The sequence below is a fragment of the Pyrgilauda ruficollis genome, unplaced genomic scaffold (assembly GCF_017590135.1).
Source record: "Pyrgilauda ruficollis isolate IOZ18807 unplaced genomic scaffold, ASM1759013v1 scaffold43, whole genome shotgun sequence".
Taxonomy (NCBI): domain Eukaryota; kingdom Metazoa; phylum Chordata; class Aves; order Passeriformes; family Passeridae; genus Pyrgilauda; species Pyrgilauda ruficollis.
Window position 1 is genome coordinate 2,055,868 of NW_024525823.1, and position 19,246 is coordinate 2,075,113.

The 19,246-nt window shown below is 40.1% G+C and overlaps 1 protein-coding gene and 1 pseudogene across 2 annotated transcripts in view; one reads left to right on the top strand and one right to left on the bottom strand.

Annotated features, from left to right (window-relative positions):
- Positions 1–3,074: 3,074 nt before the first annotated feature.
- On the bottom strand, positions 3,075–4,614 carry LOC121359222 (annotated as a pseudogene).
- A 1,940-nt stretch (positions 4,615–6,554) lies between these two features.
- KLHL32 (kelch like family member 32) overlaps positions 6,555–19,246 on the top strand; it is a 119,291-nt gene continuing 106,599 nt past the window's right edge. The window contains exon 1 of one of the 2 annotated variants that reach the window (XM_041478196.1): positions 6,555–6,653. The gene's annotated coding sequence lies outside the window, so the exon portion shown is untranslated. Of the gene's footprint in view, positions 6,654–9,131; positions 9,180–19,246 lie in introns of those variants that run through there. The other variant, XM_041478197.1, reaches the window with a different exon arrangement.

The following is a 19,246-nucleotide window of genomic DNA, read 5'->3' on the forward strand; positions in this document are numbered from 1 at the left end:
TAAATTACTTTTATGAGCTCTCCCTGTCCCTGCAGGTTTCTAACACCTGCATCCTCCCTCTTATGAGGAGGAGGACGGGTTGTCTAATTGTCCTAGAATTAAAAGTGAAGCAAACATTCAGTCATTCTTTTAGATCTTCAGTATCCCCATGCTACTTTCCATTGCAGAAAGGACCTAAATGTAAGAAAAGGCTGAAGGAAGAGTAATCTAAAGACACTGTTATACAAACACAATAGAAGTCCAACATTAAAAAAGGAAGGAAAAACTCACTGGTTTTGAAAACAAAGACATGCAGAGTGCTCTACACAAAGGCCTATGCTTTTGTTAGCAGAGTGGCAGTGCCAAGGCGTGCAACAGCCTTCATAAATTGCTACATATACAAGCTCATCTATCACAGTGTAAAAAGCACTGCAGGAGTGCATGGTCTTTCTTCCTCTTCCTGACCCCAGGTTCTATCCATGCTCTTCCTTTTGCAGCCATGTCGTGATCCCTTTCATCTGATCACAGAGGTTTTCACACATCAGAGCCTCCAGCCTGATGTTCTTGCAGGAGCCAAATGCTGAATGGAGCAGCTACATTTTCAGAGCACTGGCAGTAAAAATGTTTCCTTGATGTTAGAAATACACCTCCTACTTCACAGAAATAAAATCTGTGGAGTATCACATCTAATGTGCCAGACTATTTTGATTTCAACAGTTTAGAAGTTGAGAATGATTTTGTTTAAAGCAGCCTCAGGCTGAGCCATGCTCAACTGTTCTTTGGGAGTAGAGGGATCTGAGAAAGGGAGATGGAGGAATAAGAAAATTGTTAACATTAGTGGCCAGCAATTTACCTATCAAAAGTATTATACAGATTGCTTAGAGAACTGTTTTTTTAGTTTCTTGTTTAACTTCCACTTCCTTTTTCCCTTTCTGTAAATGTTAAGGGCTGCATTCAGGGCTGTAGTCAGAAAAACATGTGTAGCAGAGGAAGCATTGCAGGGTTCAAACAGGACCTTACACAGCCTGCTACCTGTCAGGAAGTTTCTTTCCTCCTGTAGGGGATGTCACCTCATGTGACTAAATCTGTTCCAAATGAAAGAACCAGGTCAAAGCAGTAACCTAGACAATTTCAATGTTACAGCTAACACTACTATTTATATAGCTTCTACTGAGAAGGGAATAGTTACTCCCTTACCTGTTTTAATTTTCTTTTGCCCTTACCTGTTTTTAATTTTCTTTTACTGGGCTTCTTTTATGCAGGTGCTCTTGTGTAGTTTGTGTTTGTCAGCTCCACCAACAAGCAGAAAACCCGAGGCACTTAGGGGTTTTCTTCTAGCTCCAGTTGCAATGAGGATAGAGGGTGGGATTACAGACACTATGTTTCCTTCCTTTTTTAATGTTGGATTTTTATTCTGTTTGGTTTTTTTAGAAACATTTATTTGTAGTGCTAACATTTGATGTTTGTTGTACTGACATGTAACCTAGAAAATGCTCAGCTGAGGGAACTGCTCAGAACATAATGTAAGAAAACACAATTGTGTTTTTAATCAATATAGTGGTGCTGGGTATACTTTCAGATGTAACTAGGAAATGCCTGTGTTTATCTGGCTAATTTTCAGAACACTGAGATAACATGCACCACCTGTACTGCAGGTTTGCATTCAGCTTTGCAACTCAGGAAGAACACTGTAAGAGGAAGTGATGGGTTAAGTACAGATGAGTCGTAAAAAAACCTCTGAACAGAAGGGTTACACAAACATTGACTGCACATGATCAGAGATTGCTGCAACTTGTGACTATGTGGGGAACCATAAGATAAATCACCATAAGATGAGAATCTTGCAAACCCATACTGGAATCTGAACTGTAGAAGTGTTCAGTACCGATAGCTGAGTGATACATGATCCTGACACAGTGACTGTTAATCATTTTAGATGTTATCAAAAAACTAGAAGGAAAAAATACTTCCTAGGATGGCTGGAATCCCAAGGCACTGTAGTGTTCATAGAGGTTCCAGCAACAGAAATTTTATATTTACTTTTCTTCATAGTGTCTGAAGGGGTAACACAAAATTCTGTATTTATGTTTGAAAGCAGTCTCAGTTTTAAGTTCAAGCCAGCTGTACCCTGAGGCTGAAACATGGCCATGTTTTGGCAGCAGAGAAGACTGCCATATGTTGCAGTGATAAAAAAAATACACTGATGCCAATCTCTGAAGTCAGTCTTCTAAAAAATATATAAGAGAGCATATTTGTGGCAATATAAGCTTTTAGAGAGAGAAAAAGAGCCTGACAAGCCTTTATATAAGGATAATTTTTCTGTCTTTTTAACAGTAAATGCTGCAAGTCATAATTCACTGTTGTTCTTGAGAGAAGTTGTATATAATACATAAATCCATTGCATCTCCCTGTTACACAGAACTGCTTGCTCTCTAGCTCCCAGCTTTCAATTGCCACAGGACAATTTCATTCACTGAATAAGTTCTTACTTATTGACTGGCTTTTAGTGAGCACAAACTGGAAATCAATAAGAAGATCTTTTTTTTAGGAGTCATTCAGGCAGGCCTCTAAATGAGAGCAGGGATGTGGACCCTGGACCTAGCTGGCAGCACCATGACATACGCTCTCCTTTTTTAAGGTTAATATAGGCTATTGGTTTGTAGCTCTCATGGGTGAATTCCAATGCTTTTAAAATTGGCAATTAGTTTGTTTTAGTTCCAGCAGTATGTCAAGGATCTTTGAACACAACTATTTGTATTCTTGATGTGCATATAATAAAATGTATTGAAGGATATATTCTTACACTGTAGTAGTTCAAACTGCATCTACTGAAATCTTAATCCAGAACAAAATATCCAATAAAAAAAAATGGGTCTCAATCATAAACCTTCTGTTCTCTACTGCAAACACTGAAGCTGCTGTTTCTTGTTGTTGAAGAAGGACTGTTACTGATCCATAAAACTGACTATCTGAGCAGTTTTAAATTCCCTCCATTTACCAGTATCCTGAGATGCATTTTTTAGATTGCTAAGAAGTTGCTGAGAACAGACTATGGATTCCACCAGCATCTTCTTTCATGTCCATGAAACATATGGCTATAAACTACCATTTATGTCCTTGAGCTTTTGAAAGAAATTATCCAGAGATGCAATAAATTTGTGTTGAAGCAGAAGTTTTACTATTGGCTAGGTCGGTAGTTTCCAGATAAACAATTTTTTGCCCAGCAATGATGGTAGTCATCAAACTTGCATTTTTTGGCAGTATACAAGCTAGAGTTCTTCTGCATCTCCTGTGCCAACAGGTTCAGTTGGCTTTGACGTGAGGACACTAATTCATTTGCATTCTTTGTATATACACATTTTTCCATTTCCACTTCTCCTAAATACCCATAGTACTTTGCATCTGAGAAAAAAACCCCAAAACCACTGGCTGTTTCTGTAATTATTTCAGAGTGAGAGAAAAATCTCCTAAGAAGATATTGTTTTTTATGGTCCTCGATCTCATAAACTAGAAAATTTCCCTATGTTATTCTGAAACAAACAGTTTAGTTCCAGGACAATTTCTACCATTCCTATCAAGATATTTAATGCTCCTCCTGATCCAGTATTTGCTTCTCAGTCAATTTGAATGGCTCAGCTTTACTAGCAAATGGCACAGTCCTATTTTGTCACACATTTTCAGACACTTGAAAAAGTTCAGAAAGGTCAGTGATTTTTTAACAAAGGTAAAAGACCCTGATACAACTAATGCAAATACCTTATCTGCTGAACAACTGATAGACAGGAGGACACCTATATATTATGCATAAGATATCAATATCTGTTGCTGCTTCAGATAGTTCTCACTAACTGAATCTTGTACTTTATTGACCAGAACATTAATTTCTCCTGCAAATCTATTTGGATGTTAACACTGTGATGATCAACAGCTCTCTTATGACACTTTTTTGCTCAGATACATGATTTATATTAACAGTACTGACCAAATGGCTAGCTGTGCTGTGAAGTTTTTGTGTATTCAGAACTGAAACCATATATTCTTTCTCAGCTAGAGGAATCTTGGTTTCTTGCAGATCTGTCTGTGCTTAATTTCAGTTATTTCTCCTTGAATTGCAGATCTGTTTTCATTGCTTTTCTTAATTGCGAATGGTTTAGTGATTGTTCTCACCACTTTTTCCATGGTGTTCATTATCTCAGTATACTCTGTAACTTGTACTTCCCAAACTGTCAGCTTTCCTTTAAGGGCTACATGAATTTTCAATGAAAATATAGATTCCATTTCACTCTTGTGCAGCAATGAGGTCTCCTTTTAGGTGCTCAATCTCTTCAGTATCTTCCTCAATAACAGCTCCTTTTGGCAGCTGCTGGTTAAATTAAGGTTTCATCACTTGCTTTGCTCTGTGAGCATACTCCACTGTACTCTGTTTTTCCTTGGGATTTATAGATGTGGGAGAAACTCTGGCTATTACTGATGTCCTTTTTGTTCTCTTAGAGTCTTGAAGGATCCTCTTAGGATGTCTTCTGTGTCTTCTTCCACAAGAGCAACAATAACTCTTTCATGGTTCAGGATAGATCACTTGGTATTTCCAGCTTCATAAACTCTTTTATCAACTGCCCCAAACTGTTTTTACCTCATGCAAGTTTATATTCCCAGTTCTAACAAGCTCTTGTTCATCTGCTCAAGTTTCATACAAATGGTAAAGGAAAAACAGGGTCAACTGGAATATGCATTCATGTAAGTACCTGCAATAGTTGGTTTTGCTGCACCTTTTTCCAAGGTCTGGTAGGCTTCATTTTTGTTGTGTTCAGGTATTTCTTTGGAGCCTTTCACATTTACACGTGTCTTGTGTATGGGATTATCAAACATCTGCAGTCCTTCTCTAGAGGTGAGAATAGGAGTAAGATAAAAAATCTCTCCATTATATATTTCCAGAATAGAGAATTTAAAAAAAAATAAAAATTCAATCTCTGTGACTTTTACTAATATTAGTATTGCCAGACTCCTTTCAGTGGTGTCCAGCAACAGGACAAGGAGCAGTGACCATAAACCAAAACACAAGAAGTTCCACCTCAACAAGAGGAAGAACTTTACATTGAAAGTGGCAGAGCCCTGTAAGAGGCTGCCTAGGGAGGTATTCCTCTCTGGAAACATTCAAAACCCACTTAGATGCAATCAAGGAAAGGTACTGTAGCCAGAACAGTTTTGTGTTGCACATGAATTAACTGGTTCTAACGAAGCACTGGCCTTGTCTTTATGCCTCTGTTTTGGAACAAAAATGGGCCTCTGCCTGGTATTGCACTGCACAAGCAGCAAGCTGCTTCACCCTTGACTTGGGGAAGCTTTGCATTACTACCCAAAACACTCCATGTACTGCATCTGGTGCACTTTCTGAACCAACTTTCCAGATGTTACTGTCTGCTCTGCAGATGAGGAATTGGGGCATTTATAGATATCTTTCACAAACACCTTGCAACAGAACAACTCTTCTGTCAGTAGCCTTAACTGAAGGCCCACATGCTGTAAAGGTGTCTTAAGGAATTGTTATCTACAAAAGACTTGAACTCCTCTGATGTGGCATGTATGCAAAATTTAATGTGGAGGTATGTTGGAGATGGAGGCAGAGATTTTTGGGATCTGCTGTTTTTCTATTAACTTCACAGATCAGAAAACAGAAACTAAACTCCTAAGAAAATCTAGTAGCAAGATGAAAAACTGCTCAAAAGTAGAGGTGCTCTGTGCAATTATCAAAATTGTATTTTCTCTTATATATTAAATCACATTCCAGTTTTGCTGATTATGAATGGATTGCTAATCATTAGATTTATTTTTTACTTTTCCTGAATGTTCTTCATAACCATGGGATCAGTTAGAGGGTGCAGGAAGAAAAGTTCTCACCACCTGTCAGTTTCATGAGGTGAGGCTGAAAGAACAGCATGGTTACTGAGCCTCACTACAGAGCTGGATCCTGTATCTCTGCAAAGACCGCATTTGGAAAAATACACAATGGTTCAGCATTTGTATCTCAGATGGATGTTCCTCATCACTTTCGCACATAAGATTTTGAAAAAGTCACATTAAACCCCATAACAGGATGATAAAGCAGTGATGCCTTAATATCCTAGGATATAGCGCTCTGATCCTGACCCTGCAGAGACCTCATCCTTTCCAGCCGTATCTCTTGTTCTAAAATCCTCCTTCCCAAATGCCTCCCTGACAGCCCTCCTGACCCCGCCGTCCCCGTGGTTATCCCACCTCGCAGGTGCTCTTCCTACAAACTTAGCGCTACTTAAAGGGCTCACCCAACCAGGCCTTTTCCCTCCAGCGCTCCCGCAGGGCCGCGGCCCCGGCGGCTGAGCAGCGCGGCGGCCCTCGCCTCCCGGGGGCACGGCGGGCTGCGCTGGCGGCCCTCCACCGCTCCGGGAGCGGCGGACACACCGCCCCCTCCTCCTCCTCCTCCTCCGGCAGGTGCGGCCCTCCCGGGCCGCTGCTGCGCACTGGGCGGGGCGGGCAAGCTCCTCCTGCTCGGGCACCGGAGCGGCACAGCCGGGACGGCGGCTCTGCGGCGCGGGAGCTGCTTGCCCGCAGCTCGTCCCCCCGCTGCCGTCGGAGCGGAGCGGGGCGGAGAGGCGGCGCCGCCACCGCCACCGCCGTGCGCGGCCCGGCACCTGCCCGAGGTGAGCGAGCGGCCGGGCCCGAGGCGGCGCCTCGCCGCCCGTGTTACCTAACCGGGACCGGGGCGGGGGGCGGCCGCCGGTCGTGCCCTGCGGCCCCGGCCGCTCAGCACCGCTGCGGTGGGGAAGGGGGGCTCTGATGGCAAGAGGGGGAGGCGAGGGCGAGTGTCCCCGTTGCCAGGGAGACGGGTCAAGCGGCAGCTCCTGCCGCCGGGGCGCCCCCGGGCACCGAGCGGCGCTCCCGCCGGCCCTCGGCTCCGCGTAGGAGGCGGCGGGGAGCGGCGGTGGGGGGAGGATGAGCCCGAGCCCGGGGTGGCTCCGGGACGCCGTGAGTCCCGCTCCCCGCGGGGTTGTGCGGGGACGCGCTCCAGGTGCTCGGCTGGCGGCGGCTCCGGGAAACATGGCTCTGCCGCCGCGACACGGGCGCTGCAGGGCGGCTCGCCGCTTGGTGCGGGCTGCGCTCTCGTGTACCGGCACTTGGAGCTGTCGTTTGACTGACAAAATCAAGCTCTTGCTCCTCTCCGGCGATTAAATATGCGGGAGCTCTCAGTGGCAGATGATCCAGGCACTCTGATTGCTGGAACGTTGTATCTGCAGCCCTCGCAATTGAAGAGGCGCTGCTCAGGTGGTTGTAGCTGATGGTGGGGAAAGATTTGGTTGCCGGCAGGAAATTTCCAGTTTTTTGGAGCAATTCTGCCGAAGAGGCGCGGGTCCCCGCGGTGCCGCAGGTTGCAGATGGCTCAGCCGATTGCTGCCGCTCTCCCAGGCCATCGGTGCGGGGTGGATCCCGCCCGCGGAGCGAGCCCGGCTTCTCTGAGCGGGCTCTGGCGGGCTCGGAGCGACAGCTGATCCATAGCTGTCACACCGAACACTGGGAGCAGCGCGCTTGGCACCAAACACCGCAATAAAATGGGAATGACATGGAATTATGGTTTAAGTCTTACCACGGGGAAATAAACTACAGACGCTGATCGTAGCAAATCGCGTGACTACAGTTTTTAAAGCTTGAATTTTTCCAAATTTGTCGGGCTAGGAAAATATCTTCCAAACGTTTCAAAAGAAAGTTGGGGTTAGTCTTGTTTGAGTAAATGTTCATGGCAGCATTTGTTCAGTCGTGAAAAGACCAGGAGCAGACCCAGAGGCCACAATCCTGTTAACTGTAGCACATAGGGTGAAGGATTACTGGAGCCCTGCCAATTCCTGTTGGTTCTGGGATCTGCCTCGATAAAGCAGTTGGCAGGAGCAAGACCACTGAGGCGTGTTCAATTCTTCAGAGTTTTTATCTGAAAACGGTATTTGTTGTTTAAATAGATCCTACAGAAATCCAGTGATGTGCTGAATAAGTAATACAGTTACCACAGATGCTTAAAAAGCCACCTGTATATAGCTACTCAGTCACATCTCCTTGTGTTATTCAAGTTTACAGATGATTACAGAGAAATTTTTTCTTTACTTTGAAAGTACTCCAGAAAAACTCCTTTAATCTTTTGCCTGTTTTTCAGACTGTGAATAATTTGACAGCATTTGTAAAGCACTTTACAGTTATTATGTACAAAGTACTATGCTAGGTATGCTATGGTAACTCAGAAACTATTAGAGAATAATAAGTTCTTGATTAGTAGGACACTAAAAGTAATGCAGTTGTACCAATTAACATCTCTTAAGCACAAGATTTTTATTTTTTTTTAGGTGTTTACAATGTTTATAAAAATATTGTGTTATAGTGTACAAACAAAAGGCCCTGTTAATTCCTGTATAGGCATGCATGGACAAAATGTACTTTTGGGCAGCTATTGAATTGGCAGATGGGGCAAAGATTGTACTCCTAATATGTCAAGAGGGAAAGAAGTTGCCTTGGGTTTCTTTGAAAATGGTCCAGTTAGATTGGCAGGCATACCTTTCATTCAACTCCAAACAAGAGAAAATTCTGTTAGGGAAGGGAATTTTAATATGGAAATGGAAATGTTCTTTATTTAACACATTGTAGCTCAGCACGAACCACACACAAGATGAGATTAACCACTGTTTTTACTGTCAGAATACAATGGAATATTTTAAAAGTAAAGATGACCATGCAGAAATTTAATTTATGAATATATTTTTATGAAAACGAGCTTGGAAGTGACTATGCTTCAAACTGACTCTGAAGAAATAGTGTAGAATCTTGCTTTGGACAAGAAATATGAGATTCCCACTGATCTTCTAGTGGAGTTGTAATCTTTCCTCAGTCTTGTCTTCTCTTTAAAACAGGACATGAACAACTGTGTTTAAGATGGCAACTTCTGTCGAAAAGTCTGTGTATTGCCAATCGTGTAAGTGAATTTCACCCAGGATTTGAATTTGAACTTACAAAGAAATTTGAGTAGCATCAAGGGAGGTTGTTTGGTTTTGGTTTTTTTCTTTTCTTGTTATTAAGGGCAGCAATAACTTTTGATTTTACAGTAAGGAGAAGTATGGTTAGAAGATCAGTAGCAGGTGGAAATTTATGCTGGCATGGGTCATTTCTTCAGTGGGCACTTACAAAGTAAAGTAAGTGTAATTTGAACAGAGAAAATGCTGTGTTCAATAAAAAAGACTTTTTTGTTGTCTATTTTTGATTCAGAATGTCTTTCTTTTACCTGAAAAGTCAAAAATTGGTGTAACAGCTTCTGACACTGATGATCAGCTTCTGCAAAGCAGCAAAAAGGAATGTATTTAATAAGAAATCCATGGCACTGCCGTGGTGTTTTTGATCGATTCTGCTGACTGGAATATGATGTGCTTAATGGTCAAGAATGACAGTAATTTAATGCCACACTAGCAGGGGGAAGTGATGATTATAAATTGAGCTAGAAGTGGGAATTGGATTAAGTGAAAAATGAAATTAATTTAATCACTTGTGTGAGAACAGATGACAGTTATTGGGAAAAACTAGCAAAACAAAAATATCATGCACTGTAATTATACTTACCTACAGCAACCACATATTTGTCTCATTTTAATTCTTTTATTAAAAAAAGAGTTATCATTCATATTTCTCATCTATCTAAGACTTTCATATGATACTTGCCAGTGTTCTCTGCTCTTAGGACTTCAGTTACTCTGATTACAGGAAGTAAAGGGAGTCTTATGTTTGAATTTTTCTATCTCTCTTCTTTGGAGATAGAGGAACAAATTTTAGCCAAAAGGCTGAAAATTATAAGATTTTCCTAAGAAATTACTGAATTTTTAGAAACCAAATCTTTAAGTTTTTTACACTTTAGCCCCCACACAAAAAAGCCCAAACCCACCCTCATATTACTAACTGGTAGAAGTAGTATATCCCCTCAGATTTCTTGAATTGTCTGATACTTCTACTTAGTAGTGAAAGACAGGATCCTTGACATAGTGATTTCTAAACCCTCACTTCTTTGTGGTCTGATTGTGATGGCTTTTTGACTGCTTATGAAAAAAAATGAGCTCTGCTGCTCTGGCATTCTGTGTGCATACTATATTGCATGACTGTGTGCTTGTAGATGGGATGCTTTTATTTCCAAGGGATTTTTGAAATTTTACTTGAAATTTTACTATCAAATTTTGATTGTTGAAAATAAGAGTAGAAACCCCTCACAAGGTCTTGTTTTATTTTTTTTTTTAATTTTGTCTCGTGTGGGTTTTACCCCTGACTGAATTTTGGGCTTTGAACATTTAGAACCTTCAAATTGAGAAGAAACATACTTAGGAGATTATTTTTTGAGGGGCATTCCTGCTAAACCTGAAGAAGTTTCAGAGGCCACTCTGGGAGGTAGCTTCAAGAGAAGAAAATGAAACAATTCTTTGGAGTTTGACAGTTTAAACTGGGAGACCAGGAGAGCTTTGAAACTCCGGGTTCTGGGTGTTCCCATGTGGCCCAGCCACCCTGAATCAGCCTGACCTTTATAGAAAGGGAAATGTCTGAGGTAGGCCAGAAGGGAGCAGCAGCAGGTCCTGGGCAGGTGCTAGTCTGTGCTCTAGGTTCTAGAAAAATGTTCTGTCAAGATTTATCAGATGTGTTTTAATTGCACTTTTAACTATAGAAAAATTTGGACTAAGCTAAGATTCAACACTGAAATCCATTGCTGGGCTTGCTGTGGACCTGCAGTGTTCTTCGTCCTTCCTGGGGCAGGAGTTTTCACAGATGAGGTGCCTGAATTAGGAGACATTTTGTGCTCCTCGCTGTTAGCAGCAGTGAGGTCACTCAGGGCAGATAACTTGTGGGAACTGGGGCTGTTCCAGGGGGTCTTCATGCACCTGCATACACTGCTAGGTCTTTGAAATACAGCTCTCCTTCGGCTTGAGACAAGAAAGATGCTGTTTCAGAAAGTGACATTCCAGTAGTGAATGCTGTGCAAATTCCAGTCACACTCATGCCAGTTGGAAGCTATTGACCTTGCTATTGACAGTTGGATATCTCCCTCTGATGACAAAGCAATGAAATATGTACACAATTATGAGTAAAATAAATCAGAGGCTTCAGAACATCAATAATATTTGAGAATGCGTGACTTTTTTTTTCCTCGAAGTTAGGTGATTACTCTCAACAGTTATGTAAATTAAGGATTTGTTCTGCCAAAATTTCTGTAGCAATATGCTGTGGCAGTTCAGAAGAGCTTTAATTGTAGGGAATGAGCTCTGTAGGGGGATAAATATTGTAAATATTTTGATTTGTCAGTACGTGAAAGTTAAGGTTGTTCTGAAGAGTGTCTTTTTCTACAACCATCTGTCTTTGTTTTTCCTGACAGGAATGATCCATATAGTGGGGATATTTTACAGTATAGATGTTGTAATGTTGGAGCCTAATTTACTTTTGTGCTTTTCCTGAGTGCTGTGATTGTTTAGGATGGATCTTAAGATCATGGATTTTTCTGGTCAATAGTCTAAACTCTTCAATTTTTTTAACCCCGTATGCCTCCAGAATAATCTTTCATTTTAGTCTTTGGTAAGAAACCTGTTGGAAATAATTCTCAGCATCACTAGTTTGGATTATGGGGTGTTTTGTTTTGAAGGTGTCATATCTCAGAGTTATTGAGGTCCATTTCTTCACTGTTGTTTAGGCTTGATTTCCATTCTGTGTATTTTGTTTGTGTTTTTTTTTTTTTTTAAGTGATTGCTTAAGTGAAAACAGCATTGCTTAGATTAATAACACATTTTGGAGAAGATGTGAGCAAGCTTATGGCCTTATTATGTCTGAAACATTTTCCATCAGGTTTCACTTCAGGTCAAATAAAGTAAAAGGGCTACTGCCCTTTGTAAGCTAAACTGTGCCTCTACCTGGCCTATCAAGACAAAACAGATAGAAAACCTGTGGGTGAAGAAATGTCATCAGGATATGTGGAATGTATATTTTCCAGGTTTATTTTTGAAGTTTTCTAAAATTGGTCTTAATGTTTTTTTTCCCCAACAACTATATTTATAAAGACAGTGTCTTTAATAATCGTTTTTTCCTGATCAAATACAAATTTTAAAATTATGTCTTTAAAGCAATAAGAAGGTTCTCCTTTTGAGGGGATACATCTTCTGTGGTTTTTGCCTTTTCTCTGTTAGTTTTGAAAGCCCCCTTTCAGTCAGTGACCTATATTTTAGTTGCATAAAACAACAACAAAAAAGAAAGAACTGAGGTGATGTTTTCAGAACAAACTGGGACTTTGACTTCAGTGGTCTGTGGAGATCAAAATAGTGGTCTCAAGAGTGAGGCTGAACTGACGTGCTGCCTTCTTGTGGGGATAAAAGTACCCCTTTTGTGAGTTTGGTGTATTCCTTAGCTGAACTTCCTTTTTTTCACTCTTTCTTCTTCTGTTTCCGTAGAAAACTCAGACAAACAAACAGGAAGGGAGCAGACCTCCTTTCTGGCAGGACCTTAGTGCATCAGCACTGTGGAGTGCACTGGAGAGTGTGCCATGCCCCTGCTGCGCTGGGCTTTCTAGCCTCAGTGAGGTTACATTAAAGTACACTAGGCATTTCTTGAGGTCTGTGGTGACTTTTGCATATAAATGCTGTATTTGCTTGTAGAGAAAGTGTGTAGGAAATTGAATGATGGCAATGCGAGTGAAGTCTTGTCCATTTGCATTTCATCCATCCTCCAAACACTCACAGAATTGCAGAAGCTTAGGTGTTACTGAAATGCAAATAGGAACTAGGTATGCTTTGCTTGCTTACTTAGGGAGGATAACTATGAATGGATGTGAAACAGTAGTAGGAATTCAGCACTGGAGAGCAAGTCAAACTCCAAAATATTTTGGTAGCCAGGGCTGGCTACCTAATAAAGGAGGAAGCTCTCCTGGACTAGTGTGACTGGGTCCTCAAGTATATATTCAGTTTGAATTATACCATTTCTTTTTGTTTGTGTCTTTGTGTTTGTTTTGTTTTTTATTAGATTTGTTCAATTTCTTTTGAGACCTTTTGATCAGGTCCATCATGCACAATGGCGTCAGATTCCATGCTTCACATCTTTGGATGTAAATGACAGCAGATGAGAACAAGTCATACACAAAATTAATTGAGTTTATATTCCTTGCAGCTGTTCACATTTCCCCAGGCTTCCCAGTCCACCATAGTGCAGCTCTACCTTAAAGGCTGCATAGCTGCTAAGACAGGCTGTTTGAATTTACTGTCTTTGCTAATTAGAACTAACTCTTGCACTGTGGATTTGCATTGATTTTTACTGGTGTTGCTGGGTAGGTGAAGAGAGTTAAGGCTCTAGTAGCAGAACCTTGTCAGTTGTAATTTGTAGCAGTTCAAGACATAAATACCTCCAGCTTTCCACCTCCCTCTGTATGTATTGCAGAGCTAGAGGAGTAGAGCAAGTGCCTGCATTTTGTCTGGTTGTAGGCACTATTGTGGGATGTCAGTTTGGGTTTGTACCATGACACCAGTGGCAACACAAGTGTCACCTGTGCTCTGAGGCAATAAAATGTGGCAGAGCATGGGGCATACAGGGGAAGGGGAGTCAAAGCATCTTCAGTGGCATAGGCTGATTCTGTGAATTACACATTATGTTTCTACATTTTGTCCTGTCACTGGCCTGTGTACTTTGAGTATTGAAAATTGTTGTGGGAAACTCAAGGAGTGAATTTTCCTAGGCTGTGTGTTTAGTTACTGATACATTTATTCTTTGGCCCTGGTAGTGAGGGAAATTACTGTGTGATCACCAAATAGCCCATAGAAAACCAGATCAAGCCCTGAACACCTGAAAGGAAAAAAAAAAAAAAAAAAAAAAAAAAAAGTGGTACTATAGCTACAGGGATCTAAACATATAAGAGAGAAAGGTGGAGTTCTGCTGTTTGTTTGGGGTTTTGTGACTTTGTTATTGTTTTTTGTTTGGTTTGGGTTTTTTTTCTGAGCTAGTTGGTATAGTCTGTATAGTCTGGTATTTCCTGTGGGAGGAAAGAAAAAAGTGTGAACAGAAAGTGTTTCTTTTGCTTAGACCTGGAGAAGGCACAAAGTCAAATCACTTGTCCATTATTTTTATAATACAACTTCTGCTCCTAGTTAAAGACCAGAGATTAAAAATTATTTTGTATCTTAATTTTAGGCATTTTTTCTTGAAACAGCAATTTTTCTCCAAGTAAAGAAAAGTTGTGTCTCAGACTAAGGAGAGCTGGGGAATGGTTGAAGAAAATCTTGAGCTGTAAATTCAGAATATTCTATTTGAAGGGGAAAAAAAGCCCCTCTATCTGTTGTCAACTGAGGTTATTTTCCATCTCTTTATCTCTGTTACACACATTTGAAAACTGTCAGAAGAACCAGACTTTATCAGAAAATTCCATCTAATGGGTTTATGACACCTTATGCATCTTGTTTTGACAGAAAATTTTCTGCAGCTGTACTGGCTTGAGGTACGCCTGATCCCTCTGCCCTCCTCCTGCAGCTTGTTGCTCGTGTGTTTTGCTGCCATCACTGTTTGTAGAGGGGTGTTGGGGATTGGATCACCAGCATGTCTCTTACAGCTTTAAGAAAAAATAAAAAACCTCCCCCTAAAAATTAAAAAGCAGCCCCACAGAAATCTCTCTTACACTCTTAAACCAGGTCAGGCAAAAAGAAGGAAGTATAGAAGCCAGGAGTGCTGCTGAACTTGTAACCATTCTGTCTTGAAAGAAGAGAAAGTTGCTTTGACCTGTGATGAATATATACAGACTAGAGAAAGGCATGTGGACTGTGTGTGTTTAGTTTTCTTTCATATAGTTGGGGGTAAAAGGTGTTAAAACAGTGGGTTTATTTAGCAATTTCTGGCACTGATTTGTAGTAAGCAAATGTTTACACTGCAGCTTGCCATAAATAAACAGAAGGGTGTTTGGAAGCCCTGACCAGCTTTTGTGTAGGAGAGAGCAGTCATAACAAACTGGTTCTGTGAGAAACTGAAAACAAATAAAAGATGGGCTGTTATTCATGCTTTGCAAAGGCAGAAGAGACTGTGAACAAAAGAAGCAAGTAATTTTCAAATACTGAAAAACATTGTTTGTGAACCTGGGATAAATTTCAGTAACATTTCATGTTCTCCTGTTTTCAGTCTTTAGAAAATCTAAAGAAAAGAAGGGCAAATGATTTTAACCAACTCCAGCCTCAGAGAAGGATGAAAATATTCAGCTGCATTCAATACTGTTGTGAGTCTTTTGTATCTCCCCAAGATATTTCCAAGAACATTTGCTACCTGGTTCTGAGTGTTAACAATCTTACAGTACCTTAATATTCTGTAGTTAGCTAAAGGAAAGAATTCTTTCAAAAATCCCCTAGCAAACCTTTTCCCACAAGGAAAGCTCTTCTTTTAGTATTTAATGAGATTATTACCTACTACAAGGAAGTTATTTTCCTTATTGTTTTGTTTTCTTGATTTTTTAAGTCTAACATTATGGTATAAAGGGATAGGTAAGCAATAGAGCACTTCCACTTGGGTAGCTGAAGGATCAATTTATGGGGTTTTTAAAGTAGTTAAATGGTACCAAACCCCAAAATCAATATTCTGGTTTTATTTTATGCTGACACATAGCTTTGATTGAGTAATGTCTGAGTATCTTAGTAGCTGATAACTCATATTGACTTTTTTTGCAAATTTTTTTGTGGGTTTCATGCAACCACAGCAATATACCAAAGAATCTCTAGCCTTAAAAAATAGACTAGCTTCACACTTGGAATGGAGCTGATGAAATGGTAATAAAAGTCATGGCTAAGGTTGAACCTTTTTCTTAGTTATTCCCTGTGTGGAATGGAAATGTGTCTTCAGCAATCTTAGGGTCTTCACAGAGAGTCTCTTGGTTCCACTGGAGCCAAGTAGGCAGGGAAATTGTATAAATAGCTCAAATGTCTTTGTGACTGTGATGGTAGAAAAAAGAAATGTGTTTTACAGAAGAGATGAAAATCTTCTACATAAACTGCCATTAGGACATACAGGTTGACTGTGCTGTGTAGAGATACCCAGTAAGCTCTGACCAATTTAGCAAAATATGTAGGAAGACTATTTGTGGTGTAGTATTTTGTGTGAGTAATGTGTTTAGAAATTACTTGTATGTCTGCAGGTCTCTGCATTGGACTATGTTGAATGCAGGTGAGGTGGTGATCCCTTGGGAGCTGGAGGTCAGTAAACTCCAGTCCAGATTCAGAAATTTTATTCTCTGTCTCTGAGAAATAGACTTCAAAGACCACACTTACATGGTAATAAGTTGGGGAAACTATTGAATCCTAATGGTATTGCTGCATCAGACTTTGATTCATCTTTGAGAGGGTTGGAATGCCAGTGGTACTTACTGAAGGAATTTCATAAATAGCTTTTAGTTCTAGTTAGTGTGCAGGTTATGTTCTTTTTCTCCTGAAAATAGGTGGCAAGAGCCTTTATTTGGTTATCTTGAAATAGGTATAAATACAGAGGTAAAAACTTGCATCTGTTTTTCTAATACAACCAAGAGTTAGCCTGAGAGCAAGCTAGTGGTGAAGCCAGTGCTAGTGGTGATGCAAGAGCTTCTATATGCTCAGTGAGTGGCAACACTGTCAGATCAACAGGTTAAACTGCTTTCAAGGTGGGGAGAGATCTTTCAGACTATATTTATTTATTTATCTATTTATTTATTTATTGGAGATCAGTTGTCTCCTGATTGTTTCCGGGGGGTGACTGTAGTGTTGAATAACTAAGTGGATAAACCTGGCCGAAGTAGTCCTGCAATTCTTGGCTGCATTAGGCATCTTACTGTCCAAAGATGGAAAAGAAGCAGTGAATGTGTGCTTAGAGTGCTGGATCATGTACAATGAAATAGCTCAGTTCCTTGGCAAGGTGAGGAGCAGTCTGTCCCCTGCAAATTCTCTGATTCAAATCCAGTTTCTTGTGTGTGTGCCATTTGGTAAAGAGAAATCAAGCACAATTTAATTATCCTCTTAGTCCTTGGATGTATCTGCAGTATCCTTGGGCTCAGCCATTGGAGGGAAGGAGTGGGTGCTTCAGGCCATCTTTGTGCCAGTCAGCATTTTTTGGGCCAGCATGTCTCTGTTCCCAGCTCAAGACACTGATGAATAACTTCTACTTGTTGTATCATTGAATGGCTTTTAATCTTAGCATTGTCATTCTCAAGCATTCAAACTCTGAAAGTCAGTTCAGACATCAGTAATCACATTTATTCAGACATTCCCCAGTAGGAGTCATAAGCCTGGTGTTAGATTATGATTTCAAACTTCTCTCAGTAATCTTCAGCTCTATAAACTTTATTCTTTTTTGTGAGGTGAGGGCTTCAAGTACAGTTTTATTCCAGGAGAAACATTTGGTGACAGGGAAGGAGACCACCATGACTGGTTTATTTTAGCTATTTCATACCTTAAAATGTGTTTATTTTCTGATCACAGCTTACCTGTGGTTTCAACAAAACTAACCTTTAGTGTTAGAGCCTGAGTTAGCATTTTTCCTTCCTAAATCAGTCTGCATTTTGATGTAAAAATTCAGCTGATATTAAGGATCCTGTCCCACTGATTCTTCTAGAGATGTACTAACAGTGATATATCTAAATTTTATTATTTGCTGTGGTCCAAATGTAAAAGCAACCTAGATAGCTTCCATGTGGGCTGGAGGCTGGGAATCTAAACTAATAAAAAAGTAGCTGGAGTAAATGTGGAAGTGGAGTAAATGTGTTCTGATACAGCATATAAGTCAGAATAATATAGGAAAATACAGTAATTCAGATTTCTCTCGAGCAAGTTAACTTTTTAAAATTTTGCCAAATGTGTAGTATAAAATAATATTGTTATGTTGGACATAGGCAGTTTAATTTTATCACCATTCTTTTGCAGAGTTGGTTGTCCCTTTTATGTCAGCAAATGTTGCTTTTGCTTATTTAAAAGTTCATAGCAGCTGGAATCAAATGCTTTACTCTCAAACAAGAGTGATTATTAAGAACTTAATCTCTGATCCTGCTGGTACCAGCAATATTTAAAGTCTTTTAAATAATTAAAAATGCTAATGTGAGATCTTGTAGATAAAGTGCACAGTTAAAGCAATTAACAGCGTAGTATCTAGTCAAATGAATTGTTTGATGAAAGTTCTCTTCCACTACCAAAAAATCCCAAACTAGCCAACACTGAAGTGAACCCCCCTACCCAAACCTGTGTAATACAAGCTTGTATAATTCTGTGCTCTCCTAAAAAGATTGTGGATCTTTCAATTTTAATTAAAGCTTTGACTTCTTTGAGTACTTCAATAACATTTTTAGGAATGGAGGGACTATTTTGGCCTTACAAGTGTCCATGAAGAAGAGATTTGGAGGAAGACATCTCTTCAGGGCTCTCTTGTAGAGTTTTGTTGCTACCATATCCAGGAGAATATTCATTGTTTTCTGGGATATGGTAGTAACAGTAATAGGCCACTGTTGTCCCATTGGTAATTCATGGTTTCCTTTTGTTTTGATTTTCTTCTCTACCTGGCAGTTTAGTTTTAATAGAGATGTCCACTGTGGCCTCTAGGAGCAGTGGCTTTCCCAGACATCATAGTTAGCAGAATTATCTCTCCAGAAGGCTTCTTAGTGCGATGCAATTCTGATACATTCTGATTTGTTGCCTTAACATTTGATTATCAGAAGCATTACATTTAAAAGCAAGAATTTTATTGATTGTTGGAAATTTATTCAAGATGCTTTAAATTACTTGGATTTCTTCTGGTTGCTGGCCATCTGTTGGAAAATTTTGAAAATACCCTCACTGAAACTTAGTTAAGGAAAATAAATTATTTTGCCCTTTGTCAGGAGTCATTCGGGGCTCAGCTTACTCTCTGGAATAGGAATGTCTAGTGCCACTCGAGAGACTTGATGACCTGTGTGTCCTGTGTCATCTTTCTTGTCTCTCCAGGAAGATGGCTTAGATACTCTACAGGATCTGAATTAACAGTAAATTTCTGATTATTATCAACTGAATTAAAGTCTTATTTGAGTTTAATTGGAAATTTTTTTTAAAAGTGCATGCATATATTGCTTACAAAGTACTATTTTTGGTTATCAAGTAAAACAATCATCAAACTTCTTATAAAGTAGTTGCACATGTATTGCTACCAAGTTTTCCTATCCTAAAAAAATCCCCAAAAAACAAAAAGGAAAAACTACTTGCTTATGACAAAAGAAGTGTTTAGTGCTGCAGTA